This window comes from Myotis myotis, unplaced genomic scaffold, assembly GCF_014108235.1.
Source record: "Myotis myotis isolate mMyoMyo1 unplaced genomic scaffold, mMyoMyo1.p scaffold_m19_p_26, whole genome shotgun sequence".
NCBI classification, from domain to species: Eukaryota; Metazoa; Chordata; class Mammalia; order Chiroptera; family Vespertilionidae; genus Myotis; species Myotis myotis.
In genome coordinates this window covers 846385-873511 of record NW_023416331.1, presented here as the reverse complement: position 1 = coordinate 873511, position 27127 = coordinate 846385, and the positions used below count along the sequence as shown (strand labels likewise).

Here is a 27127-nt window from a genome sequence, read left to right as displayed (position 1 = left end):
TGGGCAAAACAGCAAAAATGAGGGGCAGGTTCACACTCTGGTTCTATAAACCCCAGCTGGAGATCAAATGCAATTATTCATCCTCTCAGTTTTGGCTGCCTCCTTTTGTCTTATCTAAATGGCTCACTTCCACAGTTCTAGGATCATTCTGAGCGGAAATGTGCTCTAGACAAGTGACACCTTCAGCCGTGGCCCCCCTAGCTGCAGTCATCTAAGTGAGAGCGGAGGAGGGAGATAACTCAAAACTTCGGGGCCTGGCAGTAAGAGGGATGGGGATGGGCACTCTACCGGGTTCTTTGAGTCACCCCAGTAATCCTCACCCCACCACCCTCTACACCTCAGGTATTCTCAAGCTCTTTGTATAGGTGAGCATGTGGAGGTGTCACTGCAATCACATCCAGGGCAAAATGAGCGCAAGGGATGGTTTGGGGGCCGGGCTGTTGGCATTGGGTTGTTCATGTCTGCTTCTAAGTAGCGTTTTTACCCCCATTTTAACAATCAGTGCCCTCTTTGTCCTTTTTATGGACAATCTCAAAAGAATAGCAACTTAAAGTAATAGCAAATTTAATGCAGAAAGGAGAAGATAAAGCTGTTAGAGCTGGGGAGATAGGGAAATGGGCCTCCTCCCACACAACCCCTCCTACCAGCAGTTAGGAGTCCTGAACACCGACTCTCACCTGGGAGAATCCCAGCCTGCTTCCTGCCAGAAACAGTCTGGAAACACCTACTCCGAAATCAAAATTAAAATTCCATGTTATCTCAATAAATTACCCTCTGGGGAAATCAAACATCTTAGCAATGACAACATACAGGAAGCCCTTCTCAAAAGCTTGTAAAGGAAAGGAGTGTAAGAGTTCTTTTGGTAACTGGGCCAATTCTCAAAGGCCTGTTTTATTCACAGATAGGTAAAGTATAATATAGTCTATGATAATAGGATGTACTAAGTGCAATATAGGAAATATATCTTTTAGCTTCAAGCCATTCAAGTTCTGGTTCTTTAACCTAGTGGTATTAAAATCATTTGGGCCCGGCCAGTGTGGACCAGTGGTTGAGCGTCGACCTATGAATGAGGAAGTCACAGTTCGATTCCGGTCAAGGGCACATGCCTGTGTTGCAGGCTAGATCCCCAGTGTGGGGCACATAGGAGGCAGCCAATTGATTCTCATCATTGATGTTTCTGTGTCTCTCTTCCTCTCCCTTCCTCTCTGAAATCAATAAAAATATATTTTTAGAGGGAATAGGGAAACAATAAGGGAGAAAAAGGAGGGAACCTCACGTACTTCACGGGAGGTTTGAGCTCTGGAGTTGCTATAGTAACCAATCTAAGGGGATAGTGACCAATCAGAGGGGATATCAAGGCATAAAGATCTGCAGCCTTTATAAACTGTAGAGAAAGGGGACTCAATGGGACTCTTTTCCCCTCCCCACATGGGAATCTGTTTGTTTCTCAATAAATTTCCACCTTTTGTTATACCAAAAAAGTAAAAAATAATAATATAATAATAATGTGTATATATATATATATATATATATATATATATATATATATATATATATATTAAATCATTTGGGAAGGCTAGAAAAAATATATACCCCTGGCTGGTGTTGCTCGGTGGTTAGAGTGCCGGTCCGCACACCAAAGGGTCTTGGGTTCAATTCCTTTCCTTTACAAGCTTTTGAGAAGGGCTTCCTGTATGTTGTCATTGCTAAGATGTTTGATTTCCCCAGAGGGTAATTTATTGAGAGAGAACATGGAATTTATGTTACTGAACCTGGGTTGCAGGTTCAATCCCCAGCCCTATCAGAGTGTGTGTGGGAGGCAGCCAGTCAGCTGTTTCTGATGTTTCTCTTTCACATCAATGATTCTCTCTCGTTCTGTCCCTTCCATTTTCTCTAAAAATTAATGGAAAAAATATCCTTGGATGAGGATTAACAACAACAAAACAAAAAAATATATATGCCAGGCCTTCCCCCAAGTCGATTCTGAACCTCTGCAAGTGAGCATTATATAGAGCAGGGGTCCTCAAACTTTTAAAGAGGGGGCCAGTTCACTGTCCCTCAGACCGTTGGAGGGCCGGACTATAGCTTAAAAAAAACTATGAACAAATTCCTATGCACACGGCACAGATCTTATTTTGAAGTAAAAACCAAAACGGGAACAAAGGCAATATTTGTATTTGCACGTGGCCCGCGGCCGGAGTTGAGGGCCCCTGGGGTAGAGTTCAAGTTGCTCAGGTGTTTCTAATGTGCAACCAAAGTTGAGAAAAGCCTGCACCAGAGGCTACTCCGGGTGTGTTTTTAGAGGTGGGGGAGCAGGAAGGCTCTGCGTCCAGCCGCCCTTGCTGTCAGTGGAGGCTGGAGCGGCCTTCCAAGTGTTGACCCCTGGCAGCAGCAGCGATGAGGGGGTAGGGAACTCTCTAGTAACAGCATCTCCAGCAACATGAGGTAGAGCAGAAGAGAGAATTCCTGAGGCTAGGCCAGGTAAGTTCATGTCTCCCTCATTAGGGCAGTGAACATAAGCCATTGTCTACTTGTACACATAACACATCTTGAAATTTCAAGCAAAATCACTTTGCAACATCAGCCACAGATACCACAGGACTCTTGGAAGAGAGTTTTAAAAAAATATATTTTACTGATTTTTTACAGAGAGGAAGGGAGAGGGATAGAGAGTTAGAAACATCGATCAGCTGCCTCCTGCACATCTCCCACTGGGGATGTGCCCGCAACCCAGGTACATGCCCTTGACCGGAATCGAACCTGGGACCTTTCAGTCCACAGGCTGACGCTCTATCCACTGAGCCAAACCGGTTTCGGCAGGAAGAGATTTTTTAAAAATGTTTTAATTGATTTATTTTTATTTTTTTTAGAGAGAGAGGAAGGGAGAGGGATAGAGAGATAGAAACACAGATGAGAGAAGGCATTTATTGGCTGCCTCCTGCACACCCCCTCTGGGGATAGAGCTAACCACTGCGTCACACTGGCAGGCTGGAAGAGATTTTTTATTTTTTTTTTAATATATTTTATTGATTTTTTACAGAGAGGAAGGGAGAGAGATAGAGAGTTAGAAACACTGATGAGAGAAACATCGATCAGCTGCCTCCTGCACATCTCCTACTGGGGATGTGCCCGCAACTCAGGTACATGCCCTTGACTGGAATCGAACCTGGGACCTTTCAGTCCGCAGGCTGAAGCTCTATCCACTGAGCCAAACCGGTTTCGGCTGGAAGAGATTTTTTGATGGGAGCCTGAAACCTTGAGGGAAGGTAGGGCAGATAATTGCAGAAGAAAGTGAAGGATATTTCCTGCACTCACAATTGCATTCTTCCAAATTTTACTGTATGCTCACTGTGCCTAAATTATGTGACTCAAAAAGGAGACTGATTCTGTATGCTTCAGAAGCCTCAGTCACCTTGTTATATGTGGCTTTTGCTCAAAATGTTACCGGACAGGCCCTGGCTAGGTGGCTCCGTTGGTTAGAGCATCATTCCTGTAAGCCAGGGTTTCAGGTCTGATGCCCAGTCAGGGCACATGCAAGAATCAACCAATGAATGCATAACTAGGTGGACAACAAATTGATGTTTCTCTCTCTCTCAAATCAATTTTTTTTTCATTGTATAAAATAAAATTTATAATGAAATAGATTCAAGAAAGTACTATTTTTTTCATAAAGTGTAACAAATACATACACAAAACAGTTATCATCTCATTACAAATTACAAAACAAGAGCATCTGAAAGAGAAATATCTAAATTTACATATCTAATCAGTATGCTAGATTCTCGGGGCCAGCAACAATGTTGGAGCCCCCCAAAAATTCTTCATGCACAGTCTGCATAATACACATTAAAAATAGACCCTCCTAGCTTATTTATTTATTTATTTATTTTTATTATTATTAGTTAAGGTATTACAAATGTGTCCTCATCCCCATTAACCTCCCTCCCCGCCCCGCACACTCATGCTCCCATCTCCCTGTTGTCCATGTCCATTGGTTTGGCTTATATACATGTATACAAGTCCTTCCGTTGATCTCTTCCCCTTACCCCCGCCCTCCCCTACTTTCCTTCTGGGGATTGATAGCCTGATCGCTGTTTCTTACCAGAAGAGGTCTGGGCCCAGGGTGGTTCTGCCTAGGGCCCACTGGTGGTGTGTGGAGTCTTGATTTCCTGTAGGAAAAATTTCACATGAGTCCAGCTGGGGACTGTGAAACAAAGGAAGGCCTTAAGGTAGAAAAAGTAGTAGGAGTGAGAAAGTCAGAGAAAAGGGGGCTTTGAAGACGGGTTCAGGAGGTCAGCCTGGGACGAGCTGCCACTGCCCATTGCTCTGCTGGTAGCAAGTCTTGTGGTTTCCTTTAGAGTTTAGGAGAAAAACAGCAAAGATACAAGTCCTGGGCATGCTCTAGTGAGAGTGTAGCAGATCCTTTATCTTGAGGCTTTTTATCTTCCTTTGGGTGGCAGGAATTCTAGGGGAGATCTCAGGTGAGGCTCTCAACAGAATATTCATTAGCTTTGCAGGTGTGTCCTAAATATGTTGATTTGTCAAAATGTGTGTAGAGAGGGGCCAGGGTTACTTTCTGATTAGTTTTATTTTTTACTAGAGGCACAATGCATGGATTTGGGCACCAGTGGGGTCCCTCAGTGTGGCCTGCGGGGATTGGGCTGAAACTGGCAGTCCAACGCTGCCTGCCGCTTCTGCCTGCTGCTCCTGCCACTGCCGCTGCTCAGTAGGCTAGCTGCTGCTCTGCTGCAGTCTCTGGGGTGTGGCGGCCAGCTGTGAGCCCTGTGTCTGGTGCCTGTCGATGAGCTGAGCGGTGGTCCTGCAGTGGGAGCGCACTGACCCCCAGGGGCAGCTCCTGCGTTGAGCATCTGCCCCCTGGTGGTCAGTGTGCATCATAGTGAGCAGTCAGAATGGTCACTTAGGCTTATATATATATATATAGATTATTTATTTTTTAAATAATTATTTTTTTATTGATTTCAGAGAGGAAGGGAGAGGGAGAGAGAGATAGAAACATCAACGATGAGAGAGAATCATTGATCAGCTGCCTCCTGCATGCCCTACACTGGGGATCAAGCCTGAAACCTGGGCATGTGCCCTTGACCAGAATCAAACCCGGGACCCTTCAGTCCGAAGGCTGACGCTCTATCCACTGAGCCAAACCAGTTAAGGCAATAAAGACATATTTTAAAAAATTGTTTGGCTTTGTCTAATTACTTTATCTCAGTTTCCCTTATTCCACTTGTCAAGGAATTTCCCTAGCTTCTTACTATTCTGCCTTAAAAAGATGCCAACACACATCACCAAAAAACACTTGCATTTATAAATGAGGGGGTATAGAAGGTCCAAGTAGGTGGGATTTGGGATAATGTACAAGTTTATGGATTAAGGGGCAAGAGCAAATGACTAAGGAGGATTGCTGAGAGCGAAGATTGGTGGAGAATAGGGCCTGGCTGTTGCCACCCACCCCGCTGCGCTACCTTACATGGGGTGCTGTTCAGAGCCTCCTGAACACCCCACTGTTTTTGGCCAACTCCCATGCTCAGAGTAGGACCTGAAAAAGCAGGGCGGGGAGGAGCTGTTTCCTGGGTAGAGCCTGTTTGCAAGATGAGAAAGTTCTGGAGGTCGGTTACACAACGTGAATACAGTGGGGCCTTGACTTACGAGTTTAATTCCTTCGGAGACCGAGCTTGGACCGAGCTCGTTAAGGAGTTCGTTAACTCAAATTACTCTATCAACTCAATGCAAAAAATTGGCCGAGAGACAGCTGGTATCTCAAAAAACTCGTTAGTTGGGACACTCGTAAGTCAAGGCCCCACTGTATACCTTAACACTACTGAAGTGGACACAAAAAAAGGTTAGAATGGTTTTTTTTAAAGATCGAATTTTGTATTTTATTTTTTGTTAATCCTCACCCGAGGATACTTTCTCATTGATTTTGAGAGAGTGGAAGGGAGAGGCGTTAGGTCCGCGCCACCAGGAGCCAGGCCAAGGGACGTGCGAGTTTAAGAATTGCTATGGCGTCCGGCTCAGCCCGTGTGGGCTCAGCCCGAGGGGCTGGGTCAGGGCGGCCCGCAGCGGGAGCTGCCTGAACCTCGGAAGGGAACGGGATGGCTGGTGGGCGCACAGCCCAGGCAGAGGGGGCGCCCCAGTCGGCGGGGGCGTGTATCTGATCTTCTGCAGAGCAGGCCGTTTGCTTCCAGCTATGGGAAAACTTATCACAATATATCCCAGAAAACATGCCCAACAGGAGGGGCCAGGGGGAGTGCATCCTAACAAGAGGGGGGGCGGGGGGGGGGCAGACAGAGAAACAGCGCATCCCTCCCCCACGCCCGGACCCGGGCCCGAGCCTGCGCCGCCCTAGAACCGAATCCCACCCGGACCCTTCAGTGCGCAGGCTGACACCACAGACCGGCTAGGGCGCGGGTTCTGTATGTAAACATGTGCAGCTCATTGTAGTCAGTTATACCGGAAACGTTTAAGGAAGAAAAAGATACGACGCTAATGTGCCTGGCAGGGCTGTGGGCCCCCGTGGCGCTGCTAATTCAGGGTCTGTGCTCGTGGCGGGCGACAGTCCCTGGGAGCGAGCGGAGCCCACGCTGGGCCCGGCGAGGACCCGGAGCGGGAGTCCCGCCCCCCCGGAGGCCCCCGGGGAGCGCTCGCTGCGCGCGCATCGGCGGCGCGGACTGCCTCCCGCCTGGCCAGTCGGGCACCTGTTTTTTGTTTTTCAAGTACTATTCACAAAATATCTCTGAATAGTTGCCCGGGAGAGTGTGAAACTTTCACTGATGGCCTCTCTCACTTTATTTTATTCTTGTTTGGACCAACAACGGGAAATGTCGCAGGTGGAAGCAGGCATCTAAGAGGACAGCTACGGCCGCCAGGCCCCGGCTCACGCCGCCATAAATAGCCCGGCCTCGGCCCCGTGGGCCTCTTTGTCCCGGGACCTGCCTCCTGGCGTCTGTGCGGGAAGCGCGGTGCCAGCCTGCCCCCAAAGCGGGGGGATGGTGGGGACCCGGCGCCCCGGCCATCTGTGCGCGGCTCCCCGGCAGGTTCTACGGGGCCCAGCCGGGGAGGGGACCGCAGTCCCGGGCTGAGCGGGATGAGTCGCCATTACAGACTAGAGTATCTGATGCCTGCGTGACGCCACTGCTTGGAACTGACCCAGCCGGGGCATAGGGGCTCGGCTAGAGTCGTCCCGGCCTCTGCTGCTCACTGGTTTCTTCGTGGGCCCCGGGTCCCCGCAGGCGGGCCTACAGCGCCTGGAGGGTAAGTGGGTGTGCGAGGCGGAATGGCTGCGCTCGCCGGGGTAGGACGGGGATGATGACCCCAGGTGATTCTGAGTGTCTCTGACGCCATCACCGCAGCGCGCTGACCACCTCCCCCGGGGCTGGATCCCCGGTGCCTGGGGAGAAGTTGGTGGCCGGGAACCCTTGTTAACCGCTTACTCCTGTTTCGTTTCTCCTTTAGGGGTGTCGGTGTCCACCGGCGGCATCCTGAGGAAAGGTGAGTGGCAGGTGTGAGAGCTCTCCCGCTCGGAGACCGTCCTCTTTCTTTTTCTTTTTCTTAAAAGAAAAAAATCTTTTTATTGGTTTTTTTTTTTTTACGGAGAGGAAGGGAGAGGGATAGAGAGAAACATCCATGAGAGAGAGACATCGATCAGCTGCCTCCTGCACACCCACTACTGGGGATGTGCCCGCAACGAAGGTACATGCCCCCGACCGGAATCGAACCTGGGACCCTTCAGTCCGCAGGCCGACGCTCTGTGCCCTGAGCCACACCGGTCAGGGCTAGACTGCCCTCTTTCATGGGCTCCCCGGAGCCTGCTGCTTTCCAGCGAACAAATGCAACAATGTATATACTCCATTCATTTGGCGATTTTCCAGGGACACTTTTTGGTTTACATACTTCGCTGATTGCTTTTGAAAAATCTGTGACTCCCTATATGATGTTTCTCCATCACTTTTCCTACATTCTCTGCAGTTCTAACTTACTTCCTCTTTCCTTTCCCATCCCTGTGTCTTTGAATGCACTAGATCCCTTCCCAGAATGGCTTTCCCTGATCCAGGTTTCCCTAAGTTGGGAATGATGATTTCTCAGACTAGAGTCTCTGACGCTGGCTCTGAAGTGAAAAAATTAAGTTCTGACTCATTTGGGGAACTCTGGATATTTGGGTCTCTGAGAAGAGCCCATGGGTGGGTCCTACCTCGGTTTGTCCTCACTGGCTGTTCTGTTTTCATCTTTCTAGCATGAGTTCTGGTAGCCCAGCGAGGGCAGTGCCCTTTCAGGGATCAGCCCCTGACCTGGTGGACAGCCTGCATTACTCCTGTTGGGAGGGTTGGCATGCCTAGGTGGTGAATGGTTCCTGCCACTTCCGGCTGTGACAGGTCCTCCTCTCTGGCTGCTATGGTGAGTCTCTGGTTTTTCCTGCAACCCCAGAGTGGTAGTGATGACCTGGTTGGACTAGAGTCTCTGAGGATCTTGGAAACCATCTGATCCACTGATGCCATCTCCCTTTTACTCCCTGTGGCAGCTTCCCTGCCTGTCCAGCTTGATGTTTTTGATGGCCGTTGCCTGTGTGGTTCTAATACATGCTTCTTTTGTGAAATTTCAGGGTTTTGCTCACTCAACGGGTGCTGTCTGGTGTTGGGCAGATGTAGGAACTCCCGTCTTTCCTGCATTAGCCAGTGTGAGCAGCTGTCAACCCGCCGGAGGAAAACACTGCCTAGAGATTTGGGAACAAATATCAGTAGCTTTCACTTCTTTAAACAGGTTTATGGTTTTATCAAAAGATTCCAATAAAACACATTAAAGCAAATGAAGTGGATACTTTGGTCTCAGTGAAAACAAGATGGTTCGAAAAAGCCTTTTGCCAAGTTGGTTAAAACAGATTGTTTAGATGGATTTTAAAAGAATATACTGGTGGTTGCAGAGCATGGGGAGTTTAATAGGTTATAGTTTTACAGGATTAATAAAGCTATGGAGAGGGCTGGTAGTGTTGATCTGGAATTGAACCCAGGACCCCCTGGTGTGCAGGCTAATGTTCTAACCACTGTAGCACTGGTCAGGGCTTTAGTTGGTAATTTAAAAAAATTGATTTCAGAGAGGGAGGGAAAGACACATAAATGATTATCTCATTGATTGGCTGCCCCCTGCTAGGGATCTAGCCCGCAACCTGGGCATGTGCCCGACACTCAATCACTGAGCCTCAGTGGCTGGGCTTGACTCGTTTTAAAAATTCTTATCTGAACATTTCTAGATTGATCTCTACCACTTACACTGATGAAAGATCTTTTCCATCTGTTATTTTTCTTAATCACTTTTTTATTTTTTTTATTTCTTTATTGATTTCAGAGAGGAAGGGAGAAGGAGAGAGATAGAAACATCAATGGTGAGAGAGAATCACCAATCGGCTGCCTCCTGCACGCCCCCTACTGGGGACCGAGCCCGCAACCCAGGCATGTGCCCTTGACCGGAATCAACCCGGGACCCTTCAGTCAGCAGGCTGACTGCTCTATCCACTGAGCCAAGCTGGGCAATTAAACATTTTTTTTAAACATTTTATTGATTTTTTACAGAGAGGAAGGGAGAGAGATAGTTAGAAACATTGATGAGAGAGAAACATCGATCAGCTGCCTCCTGCACACCCCCCACTGGGGATGTGCCCGCAACCAAGGTACATGCCCTTGACTGGAATCGAACCTGGGACCTTTCAGTTCATAGGCTGACGCTCTATCCACCGAGCCAAACCAGCTAGCAGCTAGGGCTCTTAATCACTTTTGCTAGTGTTTCTTGAATTCCGTTGTTACTCCTGGAGGGCAAGGTCACCTGCTCCCATTTGCTATTCTGAGGTAACTGGGATGGGGGGGGGGGAGTAGAAGAAGAATTGGACTTTTTCCTCCATGGCAATATTTAGTTACCATTAAATATTAATGATAGAAGGTCCTAAGCACATGATTCCATTTGGATCTCAGGCCTCATTTTGTATATCTTAGCCACTGTGTACTGTACTTTCTGCATGCTTTGGTTCACTTCATTGAATCCCTAAAAATGAGCTTTGTCCACTTTACAGCCAAGAAAGGGAAGGCTCCCTGGTGTTAAGTAATTTGCTTAAGCCCAGAGATAGGAAGTACCAGGATTCAAATTCCATTGTTCCCCGTGTACCCAACCATCACCCAGCTTCTGAGCATCAGTTTTCCTTTTTCTCCCAATCAGGAAACCAGCTGAATTGTGGCTTTATCATTCCTTACCTGACTTGAAAAGATTTTTAGAGAGGCACGGAGAAAGAGAAACATCTACCATATGTGAGTGAAACATTGGGTCCGTTGCCTCCTGCATGCCCCCTACTAGAGATGGAGCCTGCAACCCGGGCTTGTGCCCTGACCGGAAATCCCAACTCACAACTGGTTCATGGGAGGATGGCCAAACCAACTGAGTCACACTGGCCAGGGCTCCTGGCTGTTCTTTATGCTTTTATTCTGCATCCTTGATATAATGCTTGGATTTATGTCTTGAGTTCATAAATATGGATTAATTCTAGTTCTAGTGCAACTGTTTTTCATAATCCATTTTTTTTTTTTTTGGTTAGTCCTTACCTGATGATATTTTTCCATTGATTTTTAGAGAGTGGAAGGGAGAGAGAGACAGCGATTGGTTGCCTCCTGCGTGCACTCAACCAGGGCTGGGGAACCTGCAACCAAGGTTGCCTTTTTTAGAATTGAACTGGGACCCTTCAGTCCCCAGGCTGATGCTCTATCCGCTGAGCCAGACTGGCTCGGGCTCATAAGTGCACTTTTTTAAGGTGACTAGCACATAGGAAGATAGTGGATTGGCTAAGATTCTGGTGTCAGACAACACTTGACTGTAATTTTGGCTAAGTTTACTTGGCTGCTCACAATTTCCTCATTTGTAAATGGATAAAACAGTACCTACCCTTACAGAGTTGTTAAAGATACATAAATGCAACCTTAGCTGGTTTGGCTCAGTGGATAGAGCGTCGGCCTGCGGACTGCAAGGTTCCAGGTTCGATTCCGGTCAAGGGCATGTACCTTGGTTGTGGGCACATACCCAGTAGTGGGTGTGCAGGAGGCAGCTGATCGATGTTTCTAACTCTATCCCTCTCCCCTCCTCTCTGTAAAAAATCAATAAAATATACTTAAAAAATAAAAAAGATACTTAAGTGCACTGAAAACAGTGCCTGGCACATAGCAAACCCTATTTAGGTTATTAGCCATAGTCATATTTCAAATAGCTTATTAACTTACACAGCCTAGTCAGCACCTTACCCTTCATTAACCCCTGGCTGGCATCTAGATGGTCAACTTACCCTAGGGTCTGTTGGTTCCATTGCCCTAATTTCCTAGAGTGGATGATTTGAGAAGACCTCCACCCCAAGACACTCTCAGCCCATCAGGTCCTGGGAGTGGAACAACTTCAGAAGTAAACAATCCTCCCTCCCACCCCTCAGAGCAGATCTCCCCAAAGCTCTCCTGGTAGTGACTCAGCAGTCTGGCCTAGCTCAGCCACCCAGACAGCGAACCCCCTGGGGCCTGGCCGCCTGTCTCATCCCAGGGATACTCAACAGTGCCCACCCCTCCCGACACCACCCTGCCAGCTGCCCCAGCTAGAACCCTTGGAGTCTGCTGGGCTCCTTGCACACTGGATCCAGTTTACTAGCAGTTCATGCTGGCACTACCTTGAAAACGCCAGGTTAGACCACTTCTCAGACCCCTGCTACTCCACTCTGCTGGGAGCCACCATCGGCTCACCCAGACCGCCCACCTACAGGACCCCAACAGCGCCTAAGGGGCCGGCTGCCACCTGCGACCCGTGGCGGTCTTTCTGCACAACAGCCAGAGGGGTTCTTCCAAGTCATGGCTTGGGTCCTCGTGCCAAAAACCTAGTGAAAGCCCGTCTTTACAGGGACCATCCACCAAGGGCCTCCTAGTCTAGCTCTTAACTCTGACTTCATCTCTCCACTGAGCTCCAGCCACTGAGCACAAAGCCGGGAGCTGCTGGCTGCTCCTGCCTGGGCCCAGGGAGTAGTCTTCCTGCCAGCGAGGGCCAGCCTTGGTCTGTGGGGCGGATCCAAACTTGCACCAAGGAAGCCTGTGAATGTCCTTTACTAGGTGTAATGGTTAATGCGGATTTTGTAATCAAAGAGAACACAATAATTTCAAGAGAAACATCAAAAGTGCTTTATTCAAAGTAACGTCCATCGCTAGCTCCACATTTCCCCCATCTTTCAGGTAATTTGTGGATACCGTCCCAATAGAACTTTTCTTGTTTTGAGACAAACCATTTAGAGACACAATTTTCCACTTGGTACGTTTTGAAGTGCTGCTCAGAAAGTGTGTGCCATCGATCGGAACAAGTGGTCATCTGAAGGAGCAAGGTCTGGTGAATACGGTGGGGGGGTTAATACTTTCTAGGCAAGAGCTTTTAACACAGCGGTTCTCAACCTGTGGGTCGCGACCCCTTTGGGGGTCGAACGACCTTTTCGCAGGGGTTGCCTAAGACCATTGGAAAACACATAATTACATATTTTTGTGATTAATTACATGCTTTAATTGTGTTCAATTTGTAACAATGAAATTGGGGGTCACCACAACATGAGGAGCTGTATTAAAGGGTCGCGGCATTAGGAAGGTTGAGAAGCACTGTTTTAACGCGTCTTTAACTGGTTTTGAAGTGTGTGATGGTGCGTCATCATGAAGCAAAATTACTTTGCTGTGTCTTCTGGCACATTCTGGTCATTTCACAATCAAAGCGTGGTTCACATTGATTATTTGTTGTTGGTAGCGATCAGTATTCACGGTTTCACCTGGTTTTAGAAACTCCTAATACACCACACCTTCCTGATCCCACCAAACGCAGAGCATTGTCTTCTTTCCGCAGCGATTTGGCCTTGCAGTCGATGTTGATGGTTGACCTGGATCAACCCATGATTTTGTGCATTTGGGATTCTCAAAATAAATCCACTTTTCATCGCCAGTCACAATTCGATGCAAAAAAGACTTTCTTTCGTGCTGTTGAAGCAACATTTTACTGATGACTTTTCAGTTTTCCATTTGTCTTTCGTTCTGTTGATGTGGCACCCATTTTCCTTCCTTTAAAATCTTTCCCATTGCTTGTAAACGATCGGAAATTGTTTGCTGAGCAACATTTAATCTTTTTGCAAGTTTTTATTTTTTTAAAATATCTTTTATTAATTTTTTACAGAGAGGAAGGGAGAGGGATAGAGAGTTAGAAATGTCGATCAGCGGCCTCCTGCGCCCCCCCCCACCCCCCCCCACTGGGGATGAGCCCGCATCCAAGGCACATGCCCCTGACCGGAATCGAACCTGGGACCCTTCAGTCCGCAGGCCGACACTCCATCCACTGAGCCGAACTGGCCAGGGCTGCAAGTTGTTTTTGAGTTTGACACGCATCTTCATCCAATACTTGTAATGGTTGGTCTTCAAACTTTTTCGGCTGACCTGGACGTTCATTGTCTTTCACATTGAAATCATCATTTTTAAAGTGTTTAAACCAGCGTTCACAAGTATCTTGAGATGGAGCATGTTCACCATAAGCTTCCTGAAGTATACGATAACTTTTTCTTCAAAATAAAGTAATGAATTAAAACTTCCCGCAAATGCTCTTTTTTTGGCATGAAATTTGACATTTTTAAGCGTAAAAATATCTATGATGTTAACACCTTCAGCAGATTTGACATGAAGTTTTGAACTTTGCTGTCAATACAACAAAATAGCATACACATCAAATTGCATATATATCAACATATGTGTAACTCCAGCTATTGAAAAAATCTGCATTATTAACTGGTACACCTAGTAGATTGTGAGGAAATCCTGGAGGCGAGAAATAAACGGACAAACTGTTTGGATATTGCTTGTGGGAATGTGACTTTATATAAGCCCTTTGGAAAACAATTTGGCAATATCTTAAATAAGAAGCAAATTTTTTTAAAATCCAGTGTTTCCACTTCTGATAATATACCCTAAGCAGACTCACGTGCATATAGGGTTAATGCACACAAAAGTCCTTGCTAGCTGAAGAAAAGGAAGCTACTCAAACATTCTGCAGCAGGAGAATGGATAAAGCGACTGTTCATACAGTACATGTCAGCGATGAAGTGTCGCCTGCGCAGTGGTGTGCCTCGCACACCGGCATGGGTTAGTCTCACAATGTGAAGAAAAGGGCAGCCCACAGAAGGACACATGTAGTGTGTGATGTTTAAAAACATTTACAACGGAAGAGCATATTAGAGAAGTATAGTAAAAGCAGCAACAAATGTAGTGGTTACCTGGGCTGTGACACGATAAGGGGGTGGGTAGGGAGACGGATGCAGTCACGGAGATGGACATGGAACTCCATGGGAGCTCATGACAATATTTTTCATATTTTTGTGTCTGAACTATTAAATCTTTTTATTTTAGAGAGACATTGATTTGCTGTTCTACTTATTTATGCATTCATAGGTTGATTTTTTAAAAAATATATTTTTACACAGACAACGGGGTGAGGGCAGGATAGGGAGGTGAGGGGACAATGAGGGGATAAAGACATATTTGTAATACCTTAATCAATAAAATTTTTTTTAAAATATTTTTTTATTAATTTTTAGGGAGAGAGAAACGTTGATGTGAGAGTGAAACACTGATAGGCTGCCTCCTGCACCCCCCCTGCCAGGCATCCAGCCACAACTCTGGCAAGTGCTGCCCTGCTAGGGAATCAAACCAGCAACCTTTTAGTGCTCAGAGGGTTGCCCAACTAACTGAGCCTTACTGGCCAGTTATATATACTAGTGTATTTCAGAGAGAGAGACAGAAACAGTGATGAGAGAGAATCATTGGTTGGCTTGCAGCCCTCTCCCGCCCGCCCCACCCTCAACTAGGGATCAAGCCCCAAACCCAAGCAAGTGCCCTGACGGGGAATCTAACCATGACCTTCTGGTTCACAGGTCCATACTCAACCACTGAGCCATGCCAACCAGGCCATTGGTTAAGTCTTGTATGTGCCCTGATGAGGGATCGAACCCACAACCTTAGCATATCGGGACAATCGATTCTCTAACCAACTGAACTACCCAGCCAGGGCTGAACTATTTTTTAAAAATATGTTTTTATTGATTTCAGAGAGAGAGAGAAACATCAATGATGAGAGAGAATCATTGATTGGCTGCCTCTTGCACGCCCCCTACTGGGGATTGAGCCTGCAACCTGGGCATGTGCCATGACTTGGAATCAAACCGTGACCTCCTGGTTCATAGGTCGATGCTCAACCACTGAGCCACACCAGCCGGGCTGAACTATTTGTTAACATAAAAACATGATTGGGAACCTGTGAATCTCAAAGGGCTGAACAAAAGCAAAGCTAAGCCACCCCACAGGGACACTACCCGGCTCCAGAGCTGGGGCTCCCTTGGAAGACAACTGTTCCCAAGGTGAGGCAGAATGAAGGCATGGGCTCCTTCAGGCCCACAGGGACAAGTCAGCAGGCGCAGTAACAGGTGATGAAAACCTCAAAGAACAGACTCCCGCAGGCTGAAGGTAGTCTGAGATAAAGGGAAGAATTTAATCCATTGTACAGGAGCAAAGCATTATAAAAAAGGCAGATTTGAAAAAGAAGCAAGTGAAGCAAATAGAAATTGTAGAATTGAAATAAATGCCAAAACCGGTTTGGCTCAGTGGATAGAGCATCGGCCTGCAGACTGAAAGGTCCCAGGTTCGATTCTGGTCAACCGGATGTTTGATGTTTCTGACTATCTCTCTCCCTTCCTCTCTATAAAATATCAATAAAAAGAAATAAATACATAACACAATAAATATGTTAAGTAACAGATCAGCATAAAGAAGTAGTGACTTAGAAAAAATCATCCACTATGTGGAGTAGAGAAAACATGAATACTATGGAAGGGGAGTTAACGAGGGAAGGGATGAGATGATCTGGCCTTCAGCATTTTTTGGGTAGAGCTGCCCTCACCTGCTTTGGTACAATGGCAGCATCCTTAGCTCTGCCCAGTGGCATATGGGGGCATCTGTTGTTGAGCAGCCAGGGCTATCTGTTAGACTATTTTTTTTTTAAGTATAATTTTATTGATTTCAGAGAGGAAGGGAGAGGGAGAGAGATAGAAACATCAAGGATGACACAGAACCTAGACTCAGAACCTACACACAGAACCTACACAGAACCTAGAGACAGAAGAACTTCGCTGGAGAGAACATGGCAAAAGATCCTGGACAGAAACTGGCCACAGAACCTGGAGACAGAACCTAGCAAGAGAACCTGGCTGAAGAACCTAGAGACAGAACCTGACTACATAACCTGGATAGAACATGGCAAGAGAACCTGACTAGAACCCGGTGACTGAACCTGGCTGGAGAACCTGGACAGAACCTGGCTGGAGAACCTAGCAAGAGAACATGGACACAGAACCTGGCTGGAGATCCTAACCAGAACTTCGCTGGAGATCCTGACCAGAACTTCACTGGAGATCCAGACCAGAACTTGGCTGGAGATCCTGGCTAGAGATCCTGGCTAGGCGGCTGATCAACTGAACGCTGTCTCCGTGTCATTCCTTCTTCGCCGACTCTGTCCACACCTTTGGGGACCCCTGGACCTGCTGGGGTTGGACCCCAGCATCTGGCGCCCGAACAGGGACAGAACATTTTATACAAGAAGTATGTCCATGCTTTTCTGAGGAAGGAAAGGTAAATGTAAAGGCATGGGAGAAGGTAGGCCCAAGGAGCCTTATCCTTAACCCCACTGCAGCCTTTCCACCCCGGGAAAGTGCAGGGTTGGCAAGCTCTCCCTGGGGTGATAGATCAGGACTCAGGTAATAGCGGAAAGCGCCAATCCTACTCTTAAAATGGATACAAGAGAGCATTTGGGGTTTTTCTTTTTAATGCCTGCTTTTAAAAAATAAAAAAGGGGGAATTTGTCGGGAGCCGGTCCATCCTTGCTGTTTCAAGGGACATGGCATATATGGCATACTGTTATTAATATGTTTGCTCACCTTCTTGGCACTATGTGTTTTAACCAAGGTCACTTCTCTGAGAAAGGTTGTTTCCCCAGGCAGGGATTTTCCCCTGAAGTTAGGGAGGGAATAAAACCCCTTAACTAAGTGCCAGGCGGGTAATTAATCACTTTAACTACGAACAATCATGCTTAAGCTACATAATCTTTACTCCCTGGAATGGAGATAAGAAACGCCCTAACCTTTGGAATAGAGATTGATAGGATTGGAATCAACTGGTATAAATACAGATGTAACAAGACAACAGGACACAGAACCTAGACACAGAACCTACACAGAACCTAGAGACAGAAGAACTTCACTGGAGAGAACATGGCAAAAGATCCTGGACAGAAACTGACAACAGAACCTAGAGACAGAACCTAGCAAGAGAACATGGACACAGAACCTGGCTGGAGATCCTAACCAGAACTTCGCTGGAGATCCTGAACAGAACTTCGCTGGAGATGCTGAACAGAGAACTTGGCTAGAGATCCTGGCTAGGCTGCTGATCAACTGAACACTGTCTCCGTGTCATTCCTTCTTCGCCGACTCTGTCCACACCTTTGGGGACCCCTGGGCCTGCTGGGGTTGGACCCTTACAGACTTGTGCTTTGTATCATCTATACTAATAAAAGGATAATATACTAAAAAAAAAAAAAAGAAACATCAAGAATGAGAGATAATCATTGATGGGCTGCCTCCTGCATGCCCCCTACTGGGGATCAAGCTTGCAACCCAGGCATGTGCCCTTGACTGGAATCGAACCCAGGACCCTTCAGTCCGAAGGCCGACGCTCTATCCACTGAGCCAAACCAGCTAGGGCTGTTGTCTATTTATTGTAGAATTTTCTCGTCCATTAACATCCTACTTCACGATTGTGTTTGATTGTGTTATTTCCCAAAGAACAAGGAAACATTATTTTAAGTATCTGCTGACTTTTTAAAAATGTTTTTTATTAATTTCAGAGAGAGGCAGGGAGAGGCAGAGGGAGAGAGAGATAGAAACATCAATGATGAGAGAGAATCATTGATTGGCTTCCTCCTGCACACCCCGCACTGGGGATGAAGCCCACAACCTAGGCCTGTGCCCCGACTGGGAATTGAACCGTGACCTCCTGGTTCATAGGTCAATGCTCAACCACTGAGCCACACCTTCTGGGCTCTGCTGACTCTTAAAATGTTAAACTGTATTGCCCTCAGTCAGGTGAGCCTCAGGTGGAAGAGGGTCATATTCTTGGCTGGCTATTGCCTATCATTAAATCATTAAATTCTAAAGAATGTAGTGCAGATAGAAATGTCAGCCAATTACCCCCAGTGTAATGCTGATGTCAGGCAATAACAGGGAGCTGTCTCTAAAGGGCCTAGCAACAGGGTGGGGACACCCTGGATGGGGAGCCTCCCTCCTAGCAGAAGGGAGGAAGTGACTGCTCCCCCCGGGTTGATTTCTCATAAAGGAGACTGAGCAAATACCGTAAACAATTACTGTTCAGTAATTTTATTATGAAACTTTTAAAACGGGAGAAGAGGTTCTTCCGTCTTCTGTGGAGCTGTGATCCCTACGGGTGGTGAGAGTTGCAGGCGGGACTCGGAGATCCAAAAACCTAGAAATGGACTCAGTGACCTTTGAGGATGTTAATGTGGAGTTCACCAAGGAGGAGTGGGCTTTCCTGGGTCCAACCCAGAAGAAACTCTACACAGATGTGATGCTGGAAACCTTCTGGAACCTGGCATCCGTTGTTTATAATGCTTTTTCTAGCATGTATTTTAGAAGAAAAATGTGAAGACCATGACAGTGAAGATCAGTATGATAATCATGGGGTGAATCTTAGCAGTCATATGGTAGAGAGACTCTGTATAAGGAAGCATGGTGGTCAATGCAGACAAAACTTCAGCCAGATTCCAAATCACAGTGAAAAGAAGGAAACTCCTACTGAAAGAAAACAACCCAAATCCAGGTTGTGTAGGCAAATCTTCATGCATTATTTATCTATATATATAAAAAGCCAGTGACCATAAGGGCCATAACAACCATAACGACTGGTCGCTATGATGCCCACTGTGACCAGCGAACCAGCCCAATCAGAGAGTGGGGCTGGCTGGCCAACCTCTCAGCCCCTCCCCGCTGCTGGCCTGCCCCTGATTGGACTCTCCCACCCCAATCAAGAGTGGGGAAGCTGACCAAACGGCCCCTTCCCCCCCCCCCGCCCTCCCCCCAGCCCCACCAGTCCCACCCCTGATCAGCCAGCCCCACCACGAGAGGCCCTCAGCCCCTCCCCCCAACTGGACCACCCCTATCGCACCCCCCACCCAATAGGGTGCGGGGCTGGCCAGCCAACCTCCCACAGCCCCTCCCCCAGGCTGCTGGCCCCCAATCGATCCCCCCAACCACAATCGGAGGCGGGGCCCGCCATCCAATTGCCTGCAGCCCCTTCCCCCAGCTGTCCTGGCCCTGGTCAGGGATCAGGGTGGTCTGGCCGGCCAACCTCCTGCCACCTCCTCCTCCCAACAGACCCAGCCCCGATCTACCCTGATTGGGGCCAGGCTGGTTGGACCCCACCCATGCACAAATTCATGCACTGGGCCTCTAGTCCTTTAATAGCCACCTGAGCTCTCACATTGGACTCAAACTATACCTGTGTCAGGAATATGAAGAAAACTCTTATAAAGGTAAGGAACCTGAGAAAGCTTTCAAGCATCACCAACATATTCAAAGACATAAAGGCAGCCCCACTGGAAAAGCTTTCCACTGTTCAGCTTCCCTTAGAAATCATGAAGGAATGCATATTGGTGGGAAACCGTATGAGTATGAGCAACGTGGGAAAGCCTTCAGTTCTCTCAGCTCTCATGCATGTAAGGAATGTGGTAAAACTTTCCTTTATCCCCCTTTCCTTAGAATTCATGAAATTTCCTTAGAATTCATGAATGCATACTGGGGAGAAACCCAGTGAATGTAACCATTGTGGTAAAGCTTCTCTCATCCAACTTCCCTCATATATCATGTAAGAACATACTGGGGGAAACCTTACAAATGTACGCAATGTGGGAAAACCTCCAGTCGGCTCACATCTTCAAAGACATCAAAGAACTCATGACGGAAAGCAGCCTCATGAATAAGGAATGAGGTAAACCTTTTATCCCTTTTCTCTTAGATATCATGAAATGTATATGGGGAAGAAACCCTCTGAATGAAAGCCATGTGGGAAAGCCTTTATTCATCCTAGTTCCCGTCAAATTCACAAAAACACTCATAGTGGAGAGAAGCCATCTCAATGCAGGGAATGTGGTAGAGCCTTCAGGCTCACTAGTTTTCTCAGAAAGGTGGAAACAAAACCTCCTGATAAACTGTGAATGTAAAGAATCGCGAAGAGCCTGCATCTGTCTCCCAGCTGTGCTGTCCTGTGTGATTATCCGTATTGGGGTGGACCCTAGAGATGTGTCAGGAAGCATTCATTTCTCCCAGGTTATTGTAAAGGATGAAGGAACTCACTGAAGAGAAGCCCTGTTATGTAAAGATGGTAGAAGAGCCTTCGGACATCCTAGTCTTACAAAATCATGAAGGGACTCACACCCAGGAGTAAGGGTATGACCATGAGGATTGTGGGAGAGCCTTTCAGGACGTGTGAGAATGCACCCGGAGAAACAGTGTATACATACAGCGAAGGGGGCGAAGCCTTCAGCTGCCCCTCTTCCTGGAAAGGCCATGAAAAAACTCAAAGTGGAGAATTGTATTGAATGTAAAAATGTAGGAAAACCTTCATGTTGCCTCATATCCCTACAATACCATGTGAGGATGTACACTGTATAATTGACAACTAAAACAAACTTTAACATTTTAACAAATACTTTCAAAGTAGCTTGAAAACTACACTTAAAAAAATCTATTAGTGTAACTGAAAGGGCGAGGGCCACGCCCTCCATCTCGCCCCGAATCCTCCATGTTGGGGCAGCAGCCACGTGCTCAGCAAGCACCTTCTTCCCGGAAGCCCAAGCCTCTGCTGGCCACGCCCAGGATTTCTTTAAACTAACCAATGACAATCAAGGGACGTGCGTGCCATAGATATGACCACATCCTGTGTAACAAGACCCGACTTGCACCTGGCCAATCGGCAGGGCCCACAGTCATCTCTCCTCCCCTCACTCCACCCCCCTCTATTAAAACCCCTTTTTCCCACGGGGCTGGCACTCTCGTCTCCAAGAGGCTGGGAGCCAGACCCAGGTCTGTAATAATAATAAAGACTCTCTGCTTTTGCATTGGACTTGGCTGGCTCCCTGTTGGTCTATCAGGAATCTTGAAATCTGGGCATAACAGTAACTATCTGGAACACCTAAGCCTGTTGCAAATTAAATCATATACTCCCCAAAACTCACAGCATTAAAGAAGTTCTATAAACTTTTGATGTATTTGTTCATTATCAGTACTCATTCTTTGTTTATTAGTTTTTTTAAATCGCTTTTTTGGAGTGAGGAAGGGAGAAAGAGAGTAGTAGAGATATTCATGTGAGAGAGAAACATAGATGGGTTGTCTTCCCATGTGCCTGACCAGGGGTCGGACCTGCTACCCAGCTGTGGGAAGCTGCCTATTGTCTTCACTAGCAGAGAGGTGTGGACAAGGAACCCGGAAGGCTGGTGACCCTCGAAGGCCTGGCAAAGGTCAGGGCTGTGCACCCACTGTTAGTCCAGACGATGGCAGCTGAAGCAACTTCCCCATTTACTATTATGCAAATCCCTGCTGTTGGGCTAGTCTGCCTATTACTGGAAATTGCCTGCCTAAGGGCCATGGGTGGATCCCAAACCAATAAAAGGCTGGCCAGGCCTGAGCACCAGTGGAAGTCCTTCCCCTCGAGTTGGACTTGCCCGCCTGGCCCCCCAGTATTTCCAAATTATCTCTTGTCTCTTCTCTTTCATTTGTGTGCGGCTCCTCTTCCAGATCCTGAACCCTGAACCAGGCGGGACGTGGGGGAACAAACATTACACACCCCGGAATGTGCCCCGACAGGTATTGAATGAATAGGCCCTACACACATATGTATTCTTTTTTAATTTTTCAATTGCACTTGAAATTCACTATTATTTTAGTTAATAAGTATTTGCCATATATTTATACGTGCACACAGTTCACTGTAGAGTCCCATGTGAATTATTTTCATGTTTGGTTTTTGTGTTTGCGATGTCGGGGGTAAGCTGGCAGTTGTTCAGAATTCAACATTAAAGATCCAGCAAGGCTGGCTTTTCCTGCAAGCCCATCGGTGTCCACCAGCCAACAGCTGCGGCCGTCCTGGCTGAGGCTGTTTCCTGAAGGGGCGCACTGTGCTCTCGCTGCACGTGCAGGAGGGCTAATCTGACCCGTCATCACCTTGTCCTGTTGGTGCTGCTGCCTGTGACTCAGGTGCCACTGTGAAGCGGCAGCGGGGCAGTGCCAAGGGGCCGGCATTTGCTCTTGCGCCACCCTCTGCGGGCGGCTCTGACCGGGCTCCGCGTGAGAAGCGGCACCGTCCGCACTGCGGGCAGATCTGGGTGTGCCGCGTGGCGCTCAGGGCCCAGCCTGACCGCTCAGTGTGTCAGTTATCTTTGCTTGGATGTGGTTAAAATTATGTGCACCTTTTCTCTCTCATTAGCGCTTCTGTGCTTTTTAAAGAAATAGTAACTATTTTCCAAGCACTCATGCTAATAGCTATTGCATTGTGTTGTTTCTAAGGATATATTGAAGCGCCCCATTGTAATTATGTATTTTCAGATCAACATGCCATCTTTTCCACTTAGTCATACAATCTGAGTCACAATTATCATGTGTGTATAAATTCAGACATGTTTTCTCAGGGAAATTATATTGTTTATATTTATTTGGAAAAAAAATTAGAGAAGAGTATAAAGAATACCCATATACCCAACTCCTAAATCCAACAATTGCCAAAAATTTCCGTATTTGAAAATATGGCAGCCTTGCTCAGTGGTTAGAGTGTCGGCTCTCGCACTGAAGGGTCTCAGGTTCTATGCCTGTTCAAAGGCACATACCTGGGTTACCTGTGTCGCAGATTCGATCCCCGGCCCCAGTCGGGATGCCTGCCAGAGGCAACCAATCAGTGTGTCTCTCTCACATCTCACATCTCTCTCTCTCTCTCTCTCTCTCTCTCTCTCTCTCTCTCTCCTCTCTCTCTCTCTCTCTCTCTCTTTCTCTCTCTCTCTCTCTCTCTCCCCCTCTCTTTCTCTCTCTCTCTCCTTTCTTTCTCTTTTGCCTCCCCCCTCCCTTCCACTGTCTCTAAAAATCACTGGATCCAGAGACATAGAATAATGGAACAGCCTGGAATCTGAGGGAAGGTGGGGGTGGGCGGGAAGAGATCAACCAAAGAACTTGTGTGCATATATACATATAACCCATGGGCACAGACAATAGGGTGGTGAAGGCCTGGGGTGGGGGATGGGGTGGGCTACAAGTGGTCAATGAGGGGAAAGGGGGACACATTTAATTCTTTCAACAATAAAGATTTAATTTAAAAAAATAAAAATCGACCAGCTGGCATGGCTCAGTGGTTGAGTGTCCACTGAGCCAAACCAACTAGGGCATCTCTCTCTCTTTTTAATTGAAAAAGTAGCATTTAAAAATTTTTGTTGGAGAGAGAGAGTAAGTGAGAGGAAGAGAGAGAAGCATAGATGTGAAAGAGAAGCGTTGCCGGTTGCCTTAGGTACTCACCTCCACTGGGGACCGAACCTGCAACCTAGGTATGTGCCCTGACCAGGAATCAAAATCCCCTGACCTTCCGGTGTTTGGGACGACACTCCAACCCGCTGAGCCACACCTTCTCTTGACATAGGCGGGATGCTTTGCTCTGGCACCACCATCTTTGTGGCTCTGTATTTGTCAAGTTAGTCAGAGTTCTCCATTTGTCTTTTTCCTCCTGTGTTATTTGTTGTGAAACATACAATAGATACAAAGGTGTATATAATAATTATGTGCAATGTAAAGAATAAGCTACATGGACTCACCACTGAGCTAAAGATCTGGCACCACTAAACGCAGGGCCGCAGATTCCAGGCCTCCCTCAGGAAACGTGATCTCTGGCCCCAGTCCTTCAGACACTTTTCTTCCCTTTCTTCCTCCATCCGTCTCAGCCGCTGAAGATGTGACCTCCTGCTACTTCACTTTCCAAGAGGGGGCCGCGTGCGACCTGCTGTTTACTGTGGACAGCGGAGGCGCCGTGACAGGTGATCCAATCGTGATTCTAACTGAGCAGGTCATGGCGGGCGGCCACACCCCAGGCCTGTAGCTTCTTTAGTAAAAGGCTGTCTTTGCCTTAAGCAAGCCCTGCCTATTGTTTCTGTGCTTCTAGGTTAACACACCGTTGAAATGCATCTATTTCAGACCCTTCAAGAGAGCACATAATTCTGATAACTATTCTGTAAGCCAAGCCCCATCTTGCTTTTATTTCACCTTCAGGTAATCTTCCTTATGTTTCCTCTTTAATTTCAAATGCGTAAAGAAACTGCAGCCCTAGCCAATGTGGCTCAGTGGATAGAGCATCAGTCTGCGGACTGAAGGGCCAAGATTTGACTCTAGTCAAGGGCACATCCATGGATTGCAGGTTCCATCCCCAGTAGGGGGTGTGCAGGAAAGCCAATCAATGATTCTCTCTCATCATTAATGTTTCTATCTCTCCCTCTCCCTTCTTCTCTGAAATTAATAAAAATATATTTAAAAAAAATAACCTGCAGAGGGGAACATTTGGATCTAGCTTCCTGGCAATGCCATCAGTTTGGCTCAAGTAAATTCTTTTTTTTTAAATATATTTTTTATTGATTAAGATATTACATATGTGTCCTTATCCCCACGTTACCTCCTACCCCCCGCCCCACTCATGCCCTCACCACCCCGTTGTCCGTGTCCATTGATTAAACCTATATGCTTGCATATAAGACCTTTGGTTGATCTTTCCCCCTTACCCCCACCCTCCCCTACCTTCCCTCCAAGGCCTGACAGTCCAATCTATGCCTCTCCATCTCTGGATCAGTCCTTGTTCATCAGTTTATGTTGTTCATTATATTCCACAAATGAGTGAGATCATGTGGTGTTTATCCTTCTCTGACTGGTTTATTTCACTTAGCATAATGCTCTCCAGGTCCATCCATGCTGTGGTAAATGGTAAGAGTTCCTTTTTCTTCTTCCTCTTCTTAAAGAATACCTTTCAGCATTTCATATAATGCTGGCTTGGTGGTGATGAACTCCTTTAGCTTTTTCTTATCTGTGAAGCTCTTTATCTGACCTTCAATTCTGAATGATAGCTTTGCTGGATAAAGTAATCTTGGTTGTAGGTTCTTGCTGTTCATCACTTTGAATATTTCTTGCCATTCCCTTCTGGCCTGCATGGTTTCTGTTGAGAAATCAGCTGACAATCGTATGGGTACTCCCTTGTAGGTAACTGACTGTCTTTCTCTTGCTGCTTTTAAGATTCTCTCTTTGTCTTTTGCTCTTGGCATTTTAATTATGATGTGTCTTGGTGTGGTCCTCTTTGGATTCCTTTTGTTTGGGGTTCTCTGTGCTTCCTGGACTTGTAAGTCTATTTCTTTCACCAGGTAGGGGAAGTTTTCTGTCATTATTTCTTCAAAAAGGTTTTCAATATCTTGCCCTTTCTCTTCTTCTGGTACCCTATAATTCTGATGTTGGTACGCTTGAAGTTGTCCCAGAGGCTCTTTACACTATCTTCATATTTTTGGATTCTTTTTTCTTTTCCGGTTGGGTGTTTTTTGCTTCTTCGTATTTCAAATCTTTGACTTGATTCTTGGGATCCTCTTGTCGGCTGTTGGATCTCTGTATATTATTCTTTATTTCAGTCAGTGTATGCTTAATTTCTAGTTGGTCTTTTTTCATATCCTCCAGGGTCTCACTAAATTTATCGGCGGTTTCCATAAAATTCTTGAAAAACCTTATAAACGTGGTCTTGAACTCTATATCCAGTCGTTTGCTTTCCTCCATTTCTGTCATTTGTGACTTGTTTCTTTGTCTCCACATTTTTTATGCTTCCCTGTGTTGGTAGAGTGGTTTTGTGTGCTAGGTGTCCTGTAGGGCCCAGTGGCTCAGCTCCCCAGTTACCTGAGGTGGACACTCTTGGTGCACCGCTTGTGGGCTTTGTGCACAGTCTTGTTGTAGTTATGCCTTGATTGTTGTAGGATCACTGGGAGGAATTGATCTCCAGGCCAATTGGCAGTGAGAATCAGTGGGAGAACTTCTGTGCTGAAGACACCCTTCTGGGGCAAGACTTGCATCAGTGGGGCTTTGGTGCTCACTGAGTCTGCCCCCTGATTGTGTCCCTTATGGATCTGAGGAGTTGTAATCTGGATGGTCCCACTCTGACCACTGGGTACACTGGCTCTTGGATCTAAGGAGGTGCTAATTTAGCCTCTGCCTGAGGTTACCCAGCAGGAGCTACGAAGAGAACTGCAGATTCCCCTTCCTTTTTTGGAGTTTGGAGGTGCCCATATGAGGCCCAGCTGTGAAGCAATGCAAGCTGCTGTGGGGCCTTAGACCTTCTCTTGGAAGTTCTGGGTCTGTCTGGCCCAGCTGCAGTTTGTTAGGTAATTTTCAGGTTGCAAAGGGCCAGGGCATTCATATGCAAAAGCCTCTGCTGCAGCCTGGGTGGGGCAGGGTCTCAGGGAATCAAAGGGCGGAGCAAGCAGCTATGGCAGATCCTTAGCCCTGCCCTAAGGGGCCCCGGGTCTCAGTGTCCCGGTAATTGCTGCAAGCACCTCTGAGGGAAAGCCGCCCTCAAGTTCCGAGTTCTGCCTGCTGCCAGACAGTCCAGTTTCTCCCCGTATGAGTCCTGGGTCCCCAGAGACTTCCTGGAACCGGAGTTCAGAGCAGTTGGGAGCTTGTGACTCCCTCCCGATTCAAAAAGACAGCCGCTTCCTCAGGTGCCAGCCCCTTTCCCTGCGCACGCTTGAGCCTCCGTACCTCTGCACTTTACTTCCGCAGCTCCTCTGGCTCTCAGTGTGCTTTTCTCTTTCCTTCTAGTTGTAGAATTTCCACTCAGCCAGCCTTCCTGTGGTTCTGGATGATGTCCGTTTTGTCTTTTCGTTGTATTTTTGAAGTTGTTGTGGGAGGCAGCAATTTCCTGTG

General features: G+C 47.0%; 1 long non-coding RNA gene and 2 other non-coding genes across 3 annotated transcripts; all 3 read left to right on the top strand.

The window, feature by feature from the left end:
- Positions 1–6906: 6906 nt before the first annotated feature.
- Positions 6907–8818, top strand: LOC118679639. Its single transcript, XR_004975280.1, has 4 exons — positions 6907–7269; positions 7471–7506; positions 8249–8409; positions 8615–8818. It is a non-coding gene; the product is annotated as an uncharacterized LOC118679639 (long non-coding RNA).
- Positions 7317–7377, top strand: LOC118648924. The gene has a single exon (XR_004965511.1). It is a non-coding gene; the product is annotated as a small nucleolar RNA SNORD48 (small nucleolar RNA).
- On the top strand, positions 8082–8150 carry LOC118679668. The gene has a single exon (XR_004975284.1). It is a non-coding gene; the product is annotated as a small nucleolar RNA SNORD52 (small nucleolar RNA).
- Positions 8819–27127: the final 18309 nt, after the last annotated feature.